Source organism: Petromyzon marinus, chromosome 47, assembly GCF_048934315.1.
Source record: "Petromyzon marinus isolate PM22_M1 ecotype Great Lakes invasive population chromosome 47, UKy_Petmar_22M1.pri1.0, whole genome shotgun sequence".
NCBI classification, from domain to species: Eukaryota; Metazoa; Chordata; class Hyperoartia; order Petromyzontiformes; family Petromyzontidae; genus Petromyzon; species Petromyzon marinus.
Window position 1 is genome coordinate 7,795,426 of NC_133713.1, and position 22,291 is coordinate 7,817,716.

Here is a 22,291-nt window from a genome sequence, read left to right on the forward strand (position 1 = left end):
TTAACCACGCGTTTTTTTCCATTATTCACCACCGAGGCCAACGTCGGAAAAAACGCACGGATATTCCTGTCATCCGCAAGTTCAATTCCACCAATAATCAGAGAGAAAATGTGGATAACAGTCAAAGCGATTTCCTGCTCAAATGAACCCTGATGCAGTGCTCATCCACTGTTTGCAGACTTGAGCCAGCTGTGGGAATTCCACATTCCGATGACGGGGGACGAGTCACCCCATAGGAGAGCCCGTAAAGCGGAGCTCACTTTAGCAACCCACTTGGGGGGATGATCGGCTGAGTCAACACCCAGCCAGGATGTGAACTCGCAACATTCCTATTGCGAGTTGCTGGATCTATCGCTGAACCACCTCGCCTGTGGATAATAGGAAGAGGAGTAACCCGGAAGTTGTAACGAAATTAATTTTAAATTCATTTTGAGTTTTATCTGGACTTGTGTATGTGTGTGGGGAGGGGTAAAGAGCGTGGGTAACAGGGTTCTCCCATAGCGGCTCCCACATGGGCATGGACGGGAGTCGGCAAATCAAAATAACAAGGAGCCAAATCTGTCGAATTCGGTAAAAAAACCCTCAATATTTCAAGAGCCGCAATGCAATGTGAATACATGCGTACGCACATTACATACGTGTGCGTTACGTCACACAACAGTCCGTAAAGAGCCGTGTGCGGCTCCAGTGCCGCAGGTTGCCGACCCCTGGGCATGGATAATAGGAGTTCCACGGTATATACTTCGGTAACGTTGTCTCATCAAAATACAATACCCACTGTGCCGTGCTGCAGAGGCTAAACACAATTTGGATTAGCGCGCATTGTTACAGCCCCATGCCAATCCACTGTTGGATGAGGGCCTCCGAGCTGTCGCCGTCTCTCACGGTTCCGCCACGCACACCTCCTCCTCGAACCTCGTCGCGTTGCACATTAGTCGAGGGTTGCAGGAGGACGACGAAACCCTGAAAATGTGTTATTCTATTGATTTAACAGAGAAAATAGATCGAATTTTCTTATTTTTTAACGTAGTATTTGAAGAGCTTAAAATTTCAGGACCACCACTGGAGCACCGCCCCTCCACCACCCCCCACACCTTTGGGAAGTTTCTAGATCCCCCCTCGAGCCAAGCCTCCTGGGGCCCTACAGCCGGGCGTGCGACAGGGGCAGGTGACGCAGCTTTGCATGCGGCGACATGCCAACAAAGCCATGACGCTCCGGCGAAGCGGCATCAACAGGAATGAATTCCTCACCGAATATTTATCTGGCCCGCTGCGCAACCCGGAGTAGAGGCATGGTGGCCACAACGAGTAGCCCATGATCATTGCGAGAGAAATTAATTGACGTGCCATGCCGGGTGCAGAAATATATTTGGGGTGCCGTGGTGGCGTACCTCGCCTGGTATGCAGGAGATCGTGAGTTCGATTCCGACCGACGCCTGTATATTTGGAGTTGGCATGTCTCTCCTCGTGGTGGTTGCGTGGATTTTTCTCCGGGCCTTCCGGTTATTCCCTCAACATTTAGAATCAACATGTGTTTAGAGTAATTGTCTGCTATAAATGTCCACGTGATGAGCCACTTCGTTGAGCTATCATTTGTCACCATGTCGCTTCTGAAAAAGAGCTACATAGCTCAGTGGGTCTTACCTGGTAAAATAAAATAGTAATATTTCAAAATGAGACATTTTTGCCAGTATCAAAGTATGAAAAAATAAGAATGTTTTACCCTTTCTGGCAATAAATGTGTTAAGATGTTCAAACACCAAATATAAACCTTTTCCAAAGAATCATGTTTGCATTAACCACACATACTTGTGGTGAACGTGCAAACAAAACAGGATCTGATAATATGCAATGTCTTTGAAACTGATTTGTCTACACCAGAGACAACCTTCTTTAGGGTCTAGTCTCACTAGCAGTGTCAGACCAGAGAATGCCAAAAGGCGAACAGTACAAAGACAATGCCACTATCAGGGCATTTATAGCTTAGGGTGAGCAGCTAAAGAAATGGGACCTTTTTCCAGCATCAAAGTATAAAAAATATAATAGGTTTTACCCCACCAGTAATATTTCAGGTCGCTGACCCAGAGAAGCCATAGATGAAATTAAGCCCTGGGCACAGTTTTGAATGACGAGCTCAACATTTGTCAGCTACTGCCCTGAAATGAAAACATATAAAATAGGGTGACGTTTTGGGCAAATAATAAAAATATTAATAATTCTAATTTATAATGCACATTCCAAAGCGTAATGCATGAAAAGCAGGAAACAAAAACAGAACCAGGGCAAAAAAATAAACTAGAGAGGGAAGGCCACTTTAAAGAGATGGGTTTTCAAAGCAGACTTAAATCCATCTACCGACTCTGATTGCCTGATTTCAAGTGGCAAGGCGTTCCATAGCTTGGGTGCCACACTAACCAAAGCCCAATCACCAAAAGAGCGCAACCTAGACCGGGGAGTGCTGACCAGTTGGAGATCAGAAGATCTTAAGGACCTTGATGGAATATATAAATGTATTAGTTCCTGCAAGTAATGTGGGGTGAGCCCTTTTAAAGTCTTATAGGTTAATAACAGTATCTTAAAATCCACTCGGAATTTGACCGGTAGCCAATGAAGGGATAAGAGGACTGGTGTAATATGCTCACGTAATGATATACGTGGTGTAAGCATTCGAGCAGCTGCATTCTGAACTAGCTGGAGTCTGCCCAATAATTTGCTCGGGATACCAACCAGTAAGCCTTTGCTGTAGTCGAGTCGGTACAACACAAAAGCATGGACCAAGCCTCTCCAAGTCAGCAGGTGACAGGAAGCGATGCATTCTGGCAAATATTTCATAGGTGGAAAAGGGACATTTTAACCACCTTAGATGTATATGCCTCAAAGGATAATGACTGGTCACACTGAATACCAGGGTTTCTGACCTCCCGTATGGGACTGACATTGTGACCATCAATCAACAAACAAGGCGAACCAATTTTATAAAGAAGCAGAGGCGAACTAATGAATATGGCTTCGGTCTTGTCGACATTTAGTAGCAAAAAGTTTTGGGACAACAATGAATTCACTACTGTTCGTGATGCAGACAGCGCAGAAGATGCCGATACATATTCTGGTGCTAACCGAATATAAATTTTAGCATCATCTGCATAGCGTCGGTAGGATAAGCCAAGATGTTGGAGCAGAATGCCCAATGGTGCCATGCAGATGCTAAAAAGTGATGGGCCAAGCACAGATCCCTGCGGAGCGCCACAGAAAACAGGTCTAATTGGTGACTTGAAGCCATCCTTTGTGACGTAGTACCGACGATTCTTTAAGTAAGAGTGGAACCACAAGAAAGCTATGCCAGAGATCCCCATTGAAAGTTCCAGTCACTCAAGAAGAACCCCGTGATGAATGGCCCTCCAACGCAGAGAGATGATGACGAAGGGCAACTGCCACAAAATGTCACCGATTATTTATTTGTTTTCCTTTTACATGCATCGTTATCGACAAGCGCGTTGAGCCCTTGTTATTTGTGCGCAGCAACGCGCGTCGCCGCCGCCGCCAACGCAATCGTCATCATCGCCAGCCACGGTCAAGCCACTGCTGCCCGACGGCCTCCCTGAGCCACCAACCCTGCGATTGTCACCACCGGCCAAGCACTCGCACGTGAACTGCCAATGCAGCGACGCAACAAAAAGAGCGACTGTTTTAGAACGGACGGTGGCAGCAGCGACGGTGCCCGTGTTCGGAATGCGTGAAACCGCCGCTCACGAGGTTAAAGCCTCCTCGGGTCCCTGCGGCCCGCCCCCACCGCCCCATCCATCCAGGTGCACTACCCCACAACCACCGCCACCACCGCGACCACCGCAACCACCGCCATCATCATAGCAACGACAACAGCCGCAGAGAGAAGCGACGCGCCGTCACGTGCGCCGACACGCGCGGAGTGCCCCCCGGGGCAGGGAGGCGCAAGCGGAGACGTGGAGCTGGTGGGCACGGGCGATGGGGGGGGGGGGTAGCGATCAAAAAATCACCACGGAGGCCCTAATGCAATTGCAGCGATGGTGTGCATTTTTTCGAGTGTTTTAATGAGATAATTCGATTGGGTAATCTCGGCAGATTGCCCCTGCAGCCTTTATCAGGTGCAAACTCAATACCAGCCGCACCAGATGAGAACAAAATATACCGCAGCACTGCCTGCTGCTACAGAAAAAGGGATGAAGTGGTTCAAGTCTCTCTTGTGGTGTGGGGGGGGGGCAATCGACTTGGGAGGGGGACAATGATGCATCGACTCGCCGATTAATCTTTGGTTCTTTCGGTAAAGTCAGTGTAGAAAGAAAATAAATTAAATAATATTCATATAATATTAAAATAATATTTTAAAAAGAGTAATTCCTGCTGTCACGAAAGCTTCGAATCTAGTTTCCACCGATTAATGTCGACACGTAAGTTGATTAGAGAATATATTTACGGTATACGCGTGGTCGTGAGAGGTGGTGGCGACTATGGGAAGGCCTTCATCGAGCAGTGGATTGGCCATGCCTGCTGTTGATGATACGTTGTGTGCCTACGAACAAATCACCCAGTGCGCACCCAATCTTGTCAGAACTCGGAAGTTAAGCTGGGTTTAGCCTGGATAGTGCTCGGATGGGCGACCACCACATGACTCAAACAGGTGGTTAGGGGTGTGTGGTGGGCAGCAAAGGGCAAAACACATCGTTGCACCACGCCTCTGTGTTCCCACCTCTATGCTCCTCACCTACGCAGATTCGCATCAAGCAGCCCTGGCAAAAGTATGGTCAGATATCCCGCACGGCCCACGGGGCAGGTCCTCATCTAGCAGCGTGCTGACAAACGGCGGACCGCGAGGCTGGGAATCGTTCCGACCGTGCAAAACGACCCACAACACCCCGTGGGTGAACATCGCAGATATTGGCTGTGGTGCCACACGTCTCCTGCGGGGAGGAGCCGGACCAACGCCTCATCTCCAAGCTCGAACAAAACTAAAACCCCCCGCGGCAAAACTCTACAACGCAAATTCATTGTGCATTTACGCGGCGTCTGAATGCGACCGCGTGCCCAGACGCTGCACAGGGACGCTGAGCATATTTAAGTTATAGACGTACACATTCTATGCAAGTCAATGGGGTTATTTATGCGAGTGTGTGGGTTCTCTGTGCGAGTCTATAGGTCTCTGTGCGAGTTTATGGGTTTCTGTGCTCGTCGATGCAATGCAGTGTGGCCTTCTATAGCAGTGTCTAAATGTGACTGCATCTGCACAGACAGTGGGCGTGTTTATTTTTACATAGAGAGAGGGGGGCATCCAGTCACAGGCAGAGGGAACGAGGAAGGTATTGAGGCTGGACCTAGAACAACGGTAGGGAGTTGACAGCACGGATGTCTGGGGGAAGGGAGTTCCAGACGATGAGGGAAGCGGAGGAGAACAAGCAACCTCCCACTAAGCGAAGGCCGACTGAAGGTTACCCAGCTGTGCCGCTTGATCCCCGGCAACAGGCACTGCTGGAAGTTTCTTTGATGTTTGAACAGAGGCTTGACGTTTGGCGCTCACTATTTATACTGGCTTACCCAGTCGGCGGGTACAGTGCGGCATTTGTAATGACAACAATTTATGGCTCAGCGAGCAGACGTGGATACAGGTATTACTGGAATAGATCACTTGACATTCCACCAGGGTTTTCAAGCTCGTTTGCTGCGTTTGATTTTGATTGGTATCAGAGATAAATGTACAAGCCAGGATAATGTGATTTCTTAAATGCATTCGAAACGCATCGATTTATATTAGCTTATTATATTTTGCTATTTGCTGTGAGAGTGGTGGCACGGTGGTGAACGCACACGAATCCAACGACCTGAGTTTGCATACCTGGCCACGGCCAACGTCGATGCCGAGTGATATCTGAACCGGTCCAAGCCGCACTGACCAGCGTGGCGAAGTACGGTTAAGTAACCCCCATTGACTGACACCATGCAGGGAGAAATGGCTGCAAACTAAAATCATTTCACGGGCCAAGAGGCTGCCCGCCGTGGAGACAGAGCAACGGAATTTCCGCTCCGTGCTCAGGCGCCATGTGAATGTTTGCATAGCAGCAACTGTGGGAGATGGCAATAGCCTCGGGATGCACTCATCCAGCAGTGAATAGATAGAGCATGGCCGATAGTGCTGATGATAATCAGAGATCTTGGGTCTCACCAAATCCAATGCCGAGCTTTTGACGTCTAGGCAGTGGAACTTGTTGGATGAAAGTGTGAAAGTCGCAGATCAGAGGAAGTGTCACCAACCTTTTTGCAGCTTCTTCACCCACCAAGATGGGCTCTGCTTCTGCCACAATGTGACCAGTCTGTTCGAGGCAATCGGAATCGCTTGTAACCAGAATGCGTGGCGCCTCTTTATTGACAGCTCATCCAGGAGCTGCAAAGCTGTGCTGCTCCATAATGGTAACAAGTACCCGTCTCTTCCCCTGGCTCACTCGGTGCACCTCAAATAGGATTACAACAGCATCAAGACCTTGCTGGATGCCTTGAAGTATGATGAGTACCGCAAGGGAGGTCATCGGAAAATTCAAAATTGTGACATTCCTGATGGGTCTCCAAGGCGGTTTTACCAAGTTTCCCTGCTATCTTTGCCTTTGGGACAGCAGGGACACCAAGGGGCACTACCACAGGCGGGACTGGCCACAGCGGACCGAGTTCTCTGTGGGGAGGAACAACGTTCCTCCCCACAGTGGGAGCCACTGGTAGACCCCCGGAAGGTTCTGATCCCACCACTGCACATCAAATTGGGTCTTATAAAACAATTTGTCAGAGCTGCAGATGAGTCTGCAGCCTTCAAGTACCTTCAAGACTTCTTCCCTAAGCTGTCTGAGGCAAAGGTCAAAGCCGGTGTCTTCATCGGACCACAGATAAAGAAGTTCCTGGAGTGCAATGAATTCCCCAAGAAACTCACTAGTAAGGAGAAAGCGGCTTGGGACAGCTTTGTCGCAGTGGTTCGTGGATTCCTGGGCAATCACAAGGTCGAAAACTACGTGGAGCTGATTGAGACTGGTGAAAAACTACGGCACAATGGGCTGTAGGATGTCCCTCAAAGTCCATATCCTTGACGTTCATCTTGATAAATTCAAGGAGAACATGGGAGCATACTCGGAGGAGCAAGGCGAGTGCTTCCACCAGGATATACTGGACTTTGAATGCCGCTACCACTGACAGTAGAACGAGAACATGATGGGAGACTACATTTGGGGGCTGATTGCGTGAAAGTAATTAACGGTATAATCGTAAATCTCGAAAAACTACTTGCTTCTAAATCTTTTGTAGTCATTTTTGTATTACTTTCGTATAAATACATGTTAATTGTGATTCATATGTTTTTTTTCTGACTTTATGTGAACTAAAAGACACAAATTCGCCCGTTTTCCCATTGAAAATAGGTAAGTTTCAAAATATCACTGTCCTGGTCACAAAAGCAAACTTTGTGTGGAATAACAGCCATTTTCTATACTTTTTAGACATAAGTAATTAAGAAATAAGACTTACTACCCAGAAACAAAAATTGTGTTACATAGTGTAATTATTCCGTCAAAGAAGATTCCAATTTGGACGTTCTGAATGGGCAGACAAGCCGATCAATGCATCGTTAATGTCTTGTTTTAAGCTTTATTCTACTTGCATTGTGACTAAAGGTTATGCAAACGTTCTTAAAATGTAGTTGAGTCAACATTATTACGTATATAAATGCGAGTGCTAATAAGCCTGCCATAAGTCTTCTTAAATCACCACAACTTTACAACATCTGCCCTCCTTCAAATTGGGTGGCCAGGAAAGTGACACAGAATGAAGTCTTGAATATCTGTGCGCAGCTTAATACATTACTCTTTTTGTATCGGCACGAGTTGTCTACAGATTGCGGTTTTCCTACCATAAGTCAAACGAAACTCATGGAAAAAAATAATAAGACCGTAACACTCCTGAAAATTCATCTTCATGCTCAGCGAGCCTTTGCAGGGTACATCAAGGCCATATTGTTTATTCTATAATTACTTGCAATGCTTTAGGAGCATACGATGAAAAAAATACACAAAGCTGCCCAAACATTGTATCAGCGTTATCACCCACGCCTGCGTCTCCCGCCCGGGGCAGTGACGCATTGGGCAAAGAAAAAACACCACACCAGGCTTAAATTTCAAGCACACATTACAATTACGGCATAATTAAAAACCTCCTTTCTTTCTCGCAGGGGGCTTCATTAAGCCGCCTGCTTTGTTTTTTTTTATGGGGGGGGGGGGAGCGGCTGGTGGGCAGAAATCAATCGTTACCAAGTTTCTGTCGCCACGAGTCCAGCCGCGCGCAATGCGATCCCGCTCTGGAGAGAGGGAGAAAGACAGAGGTGGTGGTGTCATGGCATCTTCGTCGTCGTCAGCGGGTTATGAGCGTCCCCCCCCTCGATCCCCCCCTGAAGGAGGCCCAATTATTCAGTCCACAGCGAAAAAAAAAACCGCAATGCATATATTAGGAATATTAAATCAGGTCACACGCACGTGGGCACATTAATCAGCGTAGCGCTATGAAGCGGCGGCCAGCGATGGCGTATTAAAACTGTACGGTAAGAAGCGGCCCGATTCCCCGGACGCAACACCCAGGCGGGGCCACCGCCACACAGAGCGGTACTCTGTTGTCTCCTTTGAGACCGTCGGGCACCGTGGCGGCCACCGCCACCTTGAGGGCGGTGGCGGCTTCACTCCCCCGACCGGGCCAGGCGTTAAAAGTCAAATGTAGCTTTAAAAAAAATAACAAAAATTATTATTGGGCTTTACGAATCCGCGCTGCAGCAATGACGACAGTAAAACACGGTCGGGGCGATAAAAGCGTTTGCCGCTTGTTGCAAAGGTTCACGGTTCGAGCCCAGCGACTGCCAACTGTCTGCTTCACAGTAGATGCCAACGTTCCCCTGACGTTATTCGAAAAAATGTAGGCCACGAACGCGGCCGGCATCACGGTCCAAATTTTGCAGCGTCCCAGAAATGACTCCCCCCCCATCTTACTTCATTGCATAAAATCACATAGCAGCATTGCCCCCTTCTGACTAGGCTCGTCTGTGAAACACAGCACCTTCGTAAGATAACCCTACGCTCAAAGAATTACGTGAAGACCAAATGTGTTCAAATGTCATTATTATTGTGACACGATCCTTCACCTGCACGTCTGCGAGTCAACTTCTGGGTGTGCGGCCACTGCGGAGTGGTAGTGTAGCGGTTAACGCGCTGCGCTACGAACCCAGCGACTCGGGTTCGATTCATACTCACGGCCAACACCAGTGACGAATATATGAACCAGTCCCGGGCCTCCCCCTAGGTCGACTCAGCCTCAAAAGAATACCTGGTGCGGTGTGTAAACATTGCCACTAGGGAGACAAAGGTGGCCGGGGCATGATGTTGGCGACCCACCCCCTGGTGTGCCATTCTGGCCTTCATAAGTGCTCGCTAAACAGCACTTGCCCCAACAGTTTGTTAAGGCTATACGGGAGATCTTTGTTTTTGGGTGTCGAACAAGACGTAGCTATTATACATATGCAAAAAAAATCTGCATTTCCTGAATAAGTGCATTGTGGTCCTTATAGTATTACAACCTGCACCGATGGTTTTCCAGCCTGCTCTGTTGTTCAGTTAAAATGGATTTTCCTCTCATCATTAACAGATTTAAAGCCTGCGGGTGACTCACAAGACTGACTCACTTGCGTTTACGTCATCGTACAGAGTCAAGTGAGGCCTCATTGTGATGCAGAAGGGACCAGGAAACATTGGGATTGATGACGAGTGAAGTATGACATGTGACATTTGAGTTTGGTAAAAAAAAAAGAACACCATGAGGCACTTGCGGCATCACCAAGGACCACAGTTTATTAAAAAAATACAAATTCCAATCCTTTGGCCAGAAACGCAGAGCAGTGACTGCGGCGATAGGCAGACCCTGCGACGTCTCTTGCTCTGCCCACTGCCTGGGTAGAAGGAGGGGGGGGGCCTGCACCGTGAAAGATATTTCAGTAGGCGACCTGCGAGCGCTAGAAATGTGCTCGCCACTGGAAGGACATCTGGCTTTGGTGGACGGACACGAAAAGAAGGTGGCCAGGTTGGCACCAGCTCGCTGTTTGTGTTTTTTATTACCAGTCCGCGCTCTCAGGCCTCGTGGCTTGGGCACGAGTGTCCGTTGGGAACTCACGCAGGGGGATAGATATTGCAGAACTACTTTTGAGATCCTTTCAAGAGGCCATTTCATCCCACAGTAGGGGACGTTGAAATTTCCCCACAAGCCCCGCTACCGAGCTAAATAGTTGTTGTATAACGACGTCAAATTTATATTTTCAAGAGCTGGAAATTAGCCAAACTAAGGTGATAACACATTTTTACGTTGTTATTATTTCTGCGGTCATTGGTGATGGGGGGGGGGTTAAGACCACCGCGTCACGAGACTTGAGAGAGGAACCCCAGATTTAACCACGGGTGGCTGAAACCAACTCTGCGCTCTGACTCCTGTGCCAGCCGGCTGCCTCTGCTTCAATGTATTTGACATTTTTTTTTAATAAGCTGCTGCTGGTTGTTAAAAAAAGAACAATTTTCAGAGATTTTTGTATCAGCAGTACGCGCGAAGTGCCGAGCAACACGCAAGATTTACGCGCCGTAATACAGTTGTGTCTGCTCTCCAAAAAAAAAAATAAAGCCCGTGATAATCTCCAGGAAAAAGTGGCGAATCTCCACCTCAAGCGAGCAAACGATACCCAACAATATTTGAGATAAGTTATACATCTGCTTAATAATGCCTCTCAGAGAGCACTCGAGTGTGAGGCCTCGCCGCAGCGGAGAGGTCTGCCGCTGCAATTTGCATAAAATGAAACCCCACGCGGTCTAGACAAGCAATTTCATCCGTCCTCCGTGTGCCTGGGTAGGGCGGTCCACGTGACGCTTTCCCGCCGACCGCACCGCACGAGGATTTCGTAAAGCCTTTTTTTTATTTTTTCACCTGCCAGAACCACGCAAATATGAGAAGTGGAATTGACTTTTTAAGTGGGAATTAATGTCATCGGCAATTTAAATCATTATCTGAGGACATTAATTAAATAACACACTGTATTATTTTTTAATACAAATAAACTTCTACCTTAAATTGTATTGGCGTGCGGGTGCTTGCGGGCGCTTTCGGAGGCCTGAAAATCATCGTAAATGCGGCAGCCCTCGCTCTCAAAATCCTGCGTTGACACCAAGTGCCAGTGTGGAAGATAAAAACTCCTTTCACGCGCGGGGACACTGAGAGATCAGAGCTAGGATTACCGTGGAAAAAAAAAATCGGCTTTCAGCCGAAAAAAGTGCACTGCTGATAAGATGAACGACCAGGGAAGGAAAGAAGAGTCACGTAAAAAGAGCCTGGCATGATGGAGTGCGGTGTTATATTTGGCAGACGCGTGCACGCCGAGACGGGAAGATGTTAAGAAAGCCGGAAAGTTTCGAGACGCGCCGTTTTGCGTGTCTAGTGGAGGAAAAATCAGCGGAACAGAGGAGTAATTGCTCACGTGGGTTTAAGAGGAGGGAAGTTGAATTGCAATAACTCAAAAGAGGAAAAATATATGGATGGGCCACAGTGTCAGAGCGGAAGGCTTGCTGCAGGAGATCCGAAAAAGATATTTGGTGGGGAAGGTCTCGAGTTCAAATACAATGCTTTCTGTAAACGATGAGAAATCCCACCACAACAGGACATTGAGTGCAATAACGCCCAAAATAATTGGTCCACACGTTCAGTTTTTGAACCGGTGGTTCGGGCAAGGCTGGCGAGCCAAAACGGCCAAATAGCAGCAGCAGCAGAAGGAGCTGCTCGTCGACTTCAAGGAATGGGGTCTGTACAACAAAATGAAGAGACGGGTGCAAGATGGGACATGACTTGATAAACCTAAACCTGGCACACCCTGCATTTAGAGAGATGGGGGGGGGGGCAGCAGGAGGAGGGGATGGGGGAGGGATTGGCACGGCATGTCCGACCGTCTCTGCTGCTGCTCCTAAAACTCCTAAAACCAGCGCCGCTGGTGACAGCACAAGGAGGACGCGTTTGCCCTTGAGTCGATCGTGCTCACCTCCGCGAGTACAGGCTGCCTGATAACGCGTCAGCGTTTGAAAACGCGCCGAAGGTTATCTGAGCCCCGCGTCTGGCTGGGGGTGGGGAGTCGCTTACAGCTGAGAGCTGCGCTCAGAACCAGAACGAGGACATTGCCGTCCGTTAACGCTTCGCGACCGCTACACCTTTCTGGCGGCAGAAGGAGCGGCGGTCTCCTTTATTTAACCAGGAGATTAAATAATCCCCGCTGAGACACATGGGACATTGCCTGGTTTCATTGCTCCAACGATGGGAAACGATAATTGCCTCCTACCTGAAAACATTTTCTGTCCTGAGTCATCGATTAGAACTAATGCTTTCCGCTGTACATTTTGTGTCATGTAATTTGAGCAGTTATTTAACGCACATCAGATTTTTTTATTGTGTTTTGAAATCGCAATCATGTTCGTTTTGTAGAATTTACAGGTCTGCACATGACCTTGACCAAAAAGCACCGAATGCACCCAAACTTGTCACATCCAGGAAGCCAAGCAGAGTAGGGGCCTGGATAGTGTTTGGATAAAGTTGACCATCAATAATAACAGGTCTTATAGGCTGGGTAGCGCTAATGTTTTGACAGCAGAGGGCAGTGCAGCCACATCCATTGTTGTACTGGATTCCTATGCTCCCTGGTCTATGCTTCCTGCCTTTACCATCCTGTACTGACCAGCAAATAACCCTGACGGTCCACGCAGCATGGATTAACAAAAGGGCCATGCATGTCATTTGTATGTTCTGAGGTTTTTTTTCTTTCTGTAACCGCGTCGGTATTTGCTCCATTCTGTGATCCCTTGAAACAGACACTTATTATTGTGATCATGATTAATTTCCCTGGAAAGCCTCACCGGGTCTCATGAGCCTTTTTCAGGAAAGCCCTGCCAAGTTTTTGGCGGCAGGTGGAGGGCGATGGTTACTCCGTATAAAAACGGTCGAGTAATTTGCCGGTCCAGACATTTGGCGAAATTGGAGCATGGCGCCGGCACACAGCGGCCGACTCGCGGGATGTTTAACGTTCACCGTGAAGCAGAGGGCGCGCGTAAGCAATTTTATGGTTAATACACACCGCGCGGTATTAACCAGGGCGGCCGCTGGATTCGAACCGCGAAACTCATTACCGCTGCACCACGTCACCAGACTTCTGGCACTGTAGCACATGGGCAACCGGCAAGGATGGAAAAAAAACAGAATAACGCCAACAGCACGGTCGGAAACCAATCAAGTGGAAGCAACGAGATCAGACGGTTACAAACTCCGCAAAGAGCATGGGCTACCAGAACTGCCTAATATCCGCATTCACCTAGCCGGCGAACCCGATCCACTAAGCCACCCTTGGCTCAAAGAGCCGGCCACTGCGCAAAAATAACCAGATAAGTGGAGTAAGCGGTGCTGTGAGCCTAACCACCGCTGGAGCGTCACAACTCAATGCGGGGCCCGGGTATCCTAGAGCTCGCGAATGACACGAGAGAGCGAGAGATTTAGCGACGCGGCAACATTGATTTACGTTCACTCAGAACGCGCGCTACAAAAAAAAGACACGATATACTTTCAGCCATAGGTCGCTCGCCAGACATTTTCATTCGCCCTTGAAAGGCCGCATGAGCCGCGCCTTTTGGCAGAGGTAATGGCCCGGCTCTTGAACGGCGTTTGCCCGCATTCCCGCGGACAAACGGAATTCATTTTCGCGGTGAGCAAGAGGACATTTTTTCATCGTCCGTGCACGGCAAGAAATCGTCGACGGACAAAGATCATGGACGGGACGTGATCAAGTCTTGAATAATCACGCACGCGGTACGGAGCACTTTCCGACACACGTGCGTCTTTTAGACATTATACAATTAGCGATACGGAAGCAAACACAGGTAGCCGTTACGTTTGCAAAATTTTCGTAGTCCTTTTTGCTTCTATTAGTTTCTCAAGATTTCAGCAGTAACACTTCGATGAATGTGGCCGCTTGGCAAGAGGGTCAGTCCATAATAGCAACACAAATTCATACAAAAGTTTTGTTGATATTAAATCATTTTTACGAGTCACAGTGCCCCCGCGCCCCCCCCCCCCCCTACGGTAAAAAAATTTACGCTTTTAACCTTAGCTGCAGAGCGTGCAAAAAATTAAGTATTAATATGGAGCCACGATAATTTTTACTCAAGATATGAGTCTTTGTATTCCTGATATAATTAATGGCAACAGTAATTAGATGTCATTTCAACCTCAATACGGTCCACACGCAGCGTCCTCTGGAAAATGTACCCGCGTTGTGGGTAATTTTCATATTATTTTTAAATTAACGCGGCTTAAGCGCGATGGTGCGCCGCGTGTGACTCACAAACTGCGAGTCTACCAGACACCGGTGGTAGAAGAGCTGTGGCCGCTTTTTCCGTGACAATGCACAACATTATGAGACCTCCTACATGATGCCTTGAATAAAGGTGTGAGTTGTTGTGCCAGTTAAAAGGGTAAAACCTATTCCTAATGCACAACATTTTCGGTAAATAAGGTACACACGCCTTCAGCAAATACCAACTTTTCCACATTATGAGGTTTGCTACCAGTCTAAATTGTTGTACTTGTTTGTTGCATTTATTGGGGGTCATTCTGTGGCAAGACTGATCCCTGAGACGGTGATGTGGAATTGTCCACCAACGATTCGGTGGGGGGGGGGGGGCACTGCGATAGTTCGTACGAATCGTATTCTCCCAATTGAGAAGCACTTTTTACCCTGCCATTTGTATAACTTTATAGACACCGCACATTAGGTGCACCGGTGGCGGATCGAAATATGGGTGAGAGAGTGGGGGCGATGGTGGTGACACTTCCCTTTTGAGACCCCATAAATTGTTATGTTATTGATATGTAGCAGAAGAAAATATTTGTTGTTTAATTTTTTTAATGTTGGGGGCCCAATTTTTAAAAAAGCTTGAAATTTCAGGGCGGCCCCCCACTCCCCCCTTGGGTAGTTTCTAGAGCCACCTCTGAGTTGCGTTTCACTTTCCTGAGCATCTTACAATGCAGACAACATGGTGACCGACGTATACTCACACAGTACTCACACATGGGAAGACAAGCGACATGATTAATTTAAGGTGAAATTATTCTCGACGCAATTTTCTCACTTCGGTCGCGAAACCGTACAATCTTGTCACGTTTATATCGAGAATTAATGCCGCGAACATCAATTGCAAAGAGCGAGGACGGTTTTAATTTAACGGTGCTTTATTAAATGTTATTACAAATGTGAGACGATTGGACTTGTCGCAATAATTTGAAGCTAATTGCTTGCTTCGCATCCACTGCATTTGCATCAGATTGCGATTGCATGGTTATCATTTGTCTGTTTAATTAATTAGATTATAATATTAAAGGAGAAGTGTTTTTGTGGCTGTTAGGAATAAAAAAAACGACCCCACAGATATGAAATTTCCACAGCAACGCGCAAATTCTTGCCCACGTCACGAGAGCCTGTCCGTCAGATCGTGCCATCTGATCGCAAGCGGCAGACTGGTGCAGGGTAAACTTTCGTGATATCATTGCGAGCGAATGTAAACAAAATGGAGTATTAAGAAGAGAGCTCCGCGCTTGTCATCCGTAGCGAGTTCCAAAACGGTCCCAGTGCCCTCGCCAATGATTGCACGCAACAACAACAACAAAAACCTCTCATTAAATTTGTCTCTCCGCTAAGATGCAGGGGGAAAATTCCAGCCGTTGAGAATTAAAAGAAAAAAAAATCTGCTTGCCTGTCGCGCGATGAACACTGGCAGAGCGGATGGGGAAAGTGCTGCCCCCTACTGTGTAGACCAGAGGTCACTTAAAGGAGATCTCAGAAGTAGTTTTGTGACATCTGCTTCAGGGGGACCTTTCTCCAAACACAAACCATTTGCGCTGCTTCTGCGTCCCCGACTGCACGCTTACATCTCGTGGCATGCCCATCGATAGAACAAATATACTGTTAAACTGTAGGAAATAAAAACAAAATTTGAAATTAATATTAATAATTTAACAACAAATCGAGTCACAACCAAGACTGCGCGACAGCGAGCAGCGGAAGCTTTCCGGGTGTTATAATGGTGCGACATCACACAGGCCTCTCGGCAAGCTCTCGGGCGACACTGATGACATGCCATAACGTTATACTTAATGGCAGAGTAATTTACGTGCAAGATACATCCGTTGTGATGTGAAAGTCGGCGACAAACTACAGTTGTGCTATGAATCACGTGTCCGAGCAGCCTAAAAAGGTAAGCTACGTGTTCGCTCTCGGTTAAGTAACCTTGGCTCTGCAGCGGCCCGAGCGAAACGGCGCGCACTCACGAGTCCACGGCACGAGCCGTAAAACCCGACGGGAAATACTTTCTCAAAACATCCCACAAAACAATCAACGTCGGCGCGCGCTTGGCAGGTTGTATTTTAAATTCAAAAGGGGTTCTGCAACACTGCTTTTCAATGAAGCCACGAACATATGTTGTTTCAAGTTTCATTTATTTTGGTATAGCCCTGTGAGCCACGCGGCTCTTGAGTCGGGTGCAACCGCAACAAACAAAACATGAACAGAGGAACATCTTAAAGCGACGACGCGCAACAGGAACATCCTGGGATAAACCAGCAAATCTTCCAGAAAAAAAGCACCGTATTACAACGCTGTGTGCAAAAATCCCAGTGTGATGCAAGACAAACAACAACAACCATAAGACAATTTAGATTCAAGTTATCAGGCCAACTCCGCACTTCCACAAGAAACATGGCTTAGCCATGTTTTCGAAATCACCAAAATAAAGCTATAAAATAGAATGTAACAACAGTAATCATAGGACAGGGCTAAGACATAAGCAAAGCACGCTGCCAGGTGCGGAATCTCAATTCGGTCCGTGTCTGGCAGCGTAATCGAGACATTAGCCTTGCGCTTAACCTATTACGGTATTAATTCTATGCAGAGCAACCGAGGACATGAGTTCGTCCAAACCAGGTGGAGCGAGTTTACCACCCACAGTGGAGTAGACTCACAAGGATACATTAGACGCCTCTGAGCCTGCCACACATTCATTCCACTATCGCGCGAGGCGTACGAGAGATGTTTACGCATTCGTTCTGCGCTCAATTCGAGCAATGTGGCGATTGACGCATCACGGCACTAGCTCAGGCGTCTGCCGTAAAACTAAAAAGACAGAAAAGAAAGAGAAGGCATCCGCGTCTCACGGTAATTTCTATTTGCCCTGGAAACTCCTCTCCGGTGACCTCCAGGTGCGTAATTTCGAGCTGCGTCGGTTTGCACGTGCGTCGGATGGTAATGGCTAATGGGCACATGCCAACGCGCCAGGCTTTGTCGTCTCAGCTGCCACTGCACGACGTGCCAGGAAGTCACTTACTGTCCCGAGGCAATGTACACATTTCAAGTGGCAGGAAAGCCCAACCAGCAAATAAATACAGGGAAGGAAAGGTACGGGGAAGGAAGGAGGGCAAACGAATGCGTTCGAGGTGCCTGCCACCTCGGGCGTCGAGACGCAACGAGATTCCCGGTCCCTCTACGCGATTGGGTAGCAAGTGAATAAATACAACAGCAGCAGCTCGCATATGAATACTGTTTATCCAATGCGCCCCGTTACGTAACAAATGTCTCAAGAGCGCAACACAGCCACCCACGTGGGTTTGCAAGAGTAGAATCTAGCAGGCAAATCTGAAAAAAAAATTACAATTGCCAGCTGACGACATTGACCAACCAACCAAACAGCGTTCTGGTTAGGGCAACATGAGTATTTTGATGTCGATGATGCAGATAGAGGGCAGGTGAAGTAGCCACTCACTACGAAGCACAGCGGGACAATTTTCCCGCCTGGGCGTTGGCGATGGGCCTATTAGGCATATGCCATTCCACGCGCTCGGCTGAGTGCAGATTCCCTGCACTTAAGACTGTCTCGCTGGTAAAAAAATCACTGCCTTTGTGTAAAACACAAGCTAAGTTCATCAAGCACTGTACATTATCAGTGGATATGGCTGCCACCAGCTTTGGGCATTGCTAATTCAAGCATGGCCCTCTCCGTCATTAGACAGCACATTTCCTGCTGTGAATTTAATGGCCACAACATGGCGAGACGAAAAAGTTGGCACTAAAAACGGCCAGACTGCAGCGCACAAAAGAGATACAGCATTTATCCAATCAGTGAAATTATACACCTCCAGGGCACGCACTGTGCACGGACCAACCTTTTCCCTTACCCTGCTGAGACCCTCATCCGTGCCTACATCACCACCATCCCGACTCGGCACCTTCAACTCCCTCCTATGCGGCCTCGGAAAATCAGTCTTCTCTAAACTCCACCACGCGCCCGTAAGTAAGACCATACCGCCCTAACATTGTGATCCCTCCACTGGCTCCCAATCCAATACCGCATCAACTGCAAAATCGCACCCAGTCTTCAAGATCTTCCAGGAACTGACCCCTGGATACCCCCCCCCTCATCTCACTCTGCTCCCCTCCACGCACTCTCCACTGCATCCAAGGCTTTCTTTCAAAGCACCCGGTCACAACCTTCACTCAGTGGGAGGTCGCCCATTCTCCTCTGTGGTCGACACCCCTGACCTTTCCCCCCAAATATCCATGCTGCCAACTCCCTACCCAAACCTGAGTTCAAGACCTTCCTCTGATTCACTGAGTGTCTCTTCTCAAAACTATATATATCAAAGATCCCCTTGCATAGCCAACAGACTGTTGGGGCCAGTGATGTAAGCGAGCACCTATGACGGCCAGAACGGCGCACGAGGGGGTGGGTCGCCAGCAATATGCCAGGCTGCCCCTTGTCTCCCTAGTGCTATTGTTTACACACAATACCAAGTACTTATTTGAGGCTAAGTCAACCTAGGGGAGACCCAGGACCAGTTCATATTATCGTCACTGGTCTTGGCCGTGAGCGGGAATAGCACTCGGGTCCCAGGGTTCTTCGCGCAGAGCGCTCACCACTATGTATATATTATATACACACACAATTAATCATGTGTACACCTCTTCATGTCTGATGAACATGCACCCCCCAACCCTCCCGCCCTGTCTAGCGTTAGGTCTTGAGATGCGGTTGCGTTTTTGGACGCATGAGAATCCAAATAAAAAAAATCTATCGCTAGAGCATCCTCAAGAGCTAATCGTGAACACCGGCGCCTATTGTGACAGCGTGCGATCTGCAAGTAAAGTCTGCCAATAATTATCTTCTTTCCCCCCACCCCACAAAACTTGAGTTGTCTAAGAATTCTCGAGCGCGTGCGCCGTTTATCGCACGTGTCGTGAACGTACAAATTGGTTTGGTCGACAAACGTGATGTGAGCATCGTCTCTGCTGCCAGTACCGCATCGCTTTAAAAAAAAAACTGGTACAGCATCGCTCTTCATGTGCTTTCGTCGACTATAAAGATGGCAACATTTACCAAAAGTATTTACTGTGAAATATTAAATATTTTCTCAATGCCGTTCAGCGATTAATTGCATTTTTATATATCGTGAGTGTTGAGCGTTCGTGTAAACTCAATATTACGTGTTAAACCCCTCGTTGCTGTGAATGAAGCGTGCTGGATAAATTAACGCACCATTATTTGCCGACAGAAACTTCGGATGTCGAAGATCTGCCATCTTTTTTTGCGGCGGGCCACATATCTCGACGGCGTCGTAAGGGATTCAACGAATTACGAACGCAGTCGTGGGCAAATCAGCCGTACAAACCACGAGAGAGCTGAGCCCCACAGCACATCCTGTCACTTTGCCTCTCCGGCAAATCACAGAATGTTCAAGGAGCTCCGGCAGAGCAAACGCGTCTCAATAAAAAAAATCATCTCATACGGGTTACAGCTAAACATTATAGCCCGTGCTCTCTTCCGCTCCGCACAATGGGCCCAACAACGATAACCATTTTTAAAAAGACAAATGGAACTACCCTTTGGGTCTGCATCGATTTCCTATAAACCATTTAAGACAATAATTCCAAAGTAACCTAGTTAAGATTTTTTCCCCTTCCCCCTCTTCCGTTAACCACTATATATACGTCTCCCCTAACCGTTTAATCTCGCCCTTCGTATTGTATTATAAACTCGGCCTTCCACGCGGTTGACGATGGAGCACAACAACATCGGCACGTCTGATAATGATAAGGGGGCCATCCATTTAGTAGGTACGCAAAAATCTGTCAAAACTTAACCCCTACCCCCCTCCCTGTACGGACTTTTTACAACCCCCCACCTGCGTACGTACGCTTGACCCCCCCCCCCCTACCGAATCCTATAGAACGGCCGATATTTAATCCACGCAGAACAGATCAAGGATTAATAATATTAACGTGTTTAAGCAAATAGTCCACCGCCGGACTAACTCATTTGAAGATCAATGTAGACAAATTATTATCGAGGCTTCACCCCCCCCCCCCCCCCGTTTCCTATGCGTACGCACACTGTCAGTAGACCCCCCCCATACGCAAGCGTACGCATTTGGGTTGATCCCCCCTCCATGCGTACGTACTAAATGGATGGCCCCTAACCCCACCGCCACATCGTAGCAAACCCTCCCCCCCCCCCCAAATTCGCTGCACCATCCACACGCACCCAGGCCACGTGTGTGTCTGTGTGTGGGGTGTGAGCACCCCTTGATGCAAAAACCCCGGGGTAGACGGTGCTGGATTATAGGCCGGCCTGTACTTTGCACGGCACAGCGGGAATCAGGTTTAATGAGTACTCTGTTGGTTCTTTCGGTAAAGTCACGTAGGTAGAAAAATAAAATACAATTATTTATCACGACGTTTCGATCGCAACACAAGCGGTCGTACTTCAGGCGGAAAAAAAGAATCCAGCAAGTGGAACTGCCGAACCAGCTTCCAATTTTTGTTGTTGGTTTTGCCCCCTTCTTGACGAAAGCTCTCAGGGCCAAATCCACCACCACCACCAAAGACGACGAGGACGGCACGGCCCCAACGCAAATCACGCGGACACCCAAAAAAAACACATCAACAACACAAAGGCCGCCCGTCCACCCATCGTAATAACGCCTCCCTCTCCACGTGTGTGGTGGTGCCCGATAGAATATTTGTCTAGAAGCGTGAAATTAATAGTCGCGATGCTGAGAATTAAATAAAAATAGCGAGTCAACCAAAACGTGCAGCGAAATTCAGTTATAACCCACCACTGGTAAAAAAAAAAACATTATTACGCCACTTATAAGTAATATTTAAAAATACTTTTTTTAAACACGCTTTAATTAAATGTACCCTCCACGACTCCAGGAAGTGGCCGCAAAGCTTACCATAACGTAAGGGGACCGTGGTCATTTACAGCCAACTTTAGTTGAGCGTGGACAATTAGACTTAAGCCGAAACATAATATAGAAAAATGAATGTTTAAAAATACTTTTTTTAAAGAATCTAGTATTGTCATCAGTATGACATAAGTATACCAAGTTTGCTGTCGATACCACATTGGGAAGTGGGTTAAAATTGAGTTACAAGATTTGAGGATACAACAGAGTGTAAAAAAGTATAAAACGCAACGTTGTTGAAGTCGTTGTCTTACGCGAGATTTTTTTTTTTCAAAAATAAAATACAGCCCTGTTTTGCAGATTTCCACATTACGTAGGTCTGTGTCTGTCGTGGGCAGCAGTAGCGTGGCGATTAGCAACACTGCACTACGAACCCGGCTACCCGAGTTCGATTCCAGCTCACGGCTAACGCCAGTAACGATTATCTGAACCGGTCTTGGGCCTCCCCTAGGTCGACTCAGCCTCAAATGAGCACCTGGTGCGCTGTGTAAACACCGCCACTGGGGAGACGGCCACCCACCCCCTCGTGTGCCGTGCCGGCCTTCATAGGTGCTCGCTAACAGTACTTGCCCCCTACAGTCTGTTAAGGCTATACGGGGGAACTTTGTCTTCGGTGCAGTATTAACCACACTGCACTACGGACATGGCTACATGAGTCGAACTCACAGCCACTGGTTGACATCATGGAAGATATCCGAATTGTTCCTGGCCACCCAAAAAAAACCCCGTTCACCAACTTGCATTGACCGGTCAAACAAACCCCACGGACAGGACACGGCGTGCACTCGGCATTATTCCGACCTTTGTGTTGTGCTAACCGTGTAAAGAAGCATTCACCATTGCAAGCGACGGACACACATCGAGACATTGACCACACCGCAGGCAAAGA

General features: G+C 47.8%; 1 protein-coding gene across 33 annotated transcripts in view; it reads right to left on the reverse strand.

Moving 5' to 3' along the window:
* MBNL1 (muscleblind like splicing regulator 1) overlaps nucleotides 1-22,291 on the reverse strand; it is a 165,772-nt gene that overhangs the window by 134,131 nt on the left and 9,350 nt on the right. The window contains exon 1 of one of the 33 annotated variants that reach the window (XM_032972181.2): nucleotides 8,310-11,728. The exons of the other annotated variants lie outside the window; for them this stretch is intronic. The gene's annotated coding sequence lies outside the window, so the exon portion shown is untranslated. Of the gene's footprint in view, nucleotides 1-8,309; nucleotides 11,729-22,291 lie in introns of those variants that run through there. 33 annotated transcript variants of the gene reach the window in all.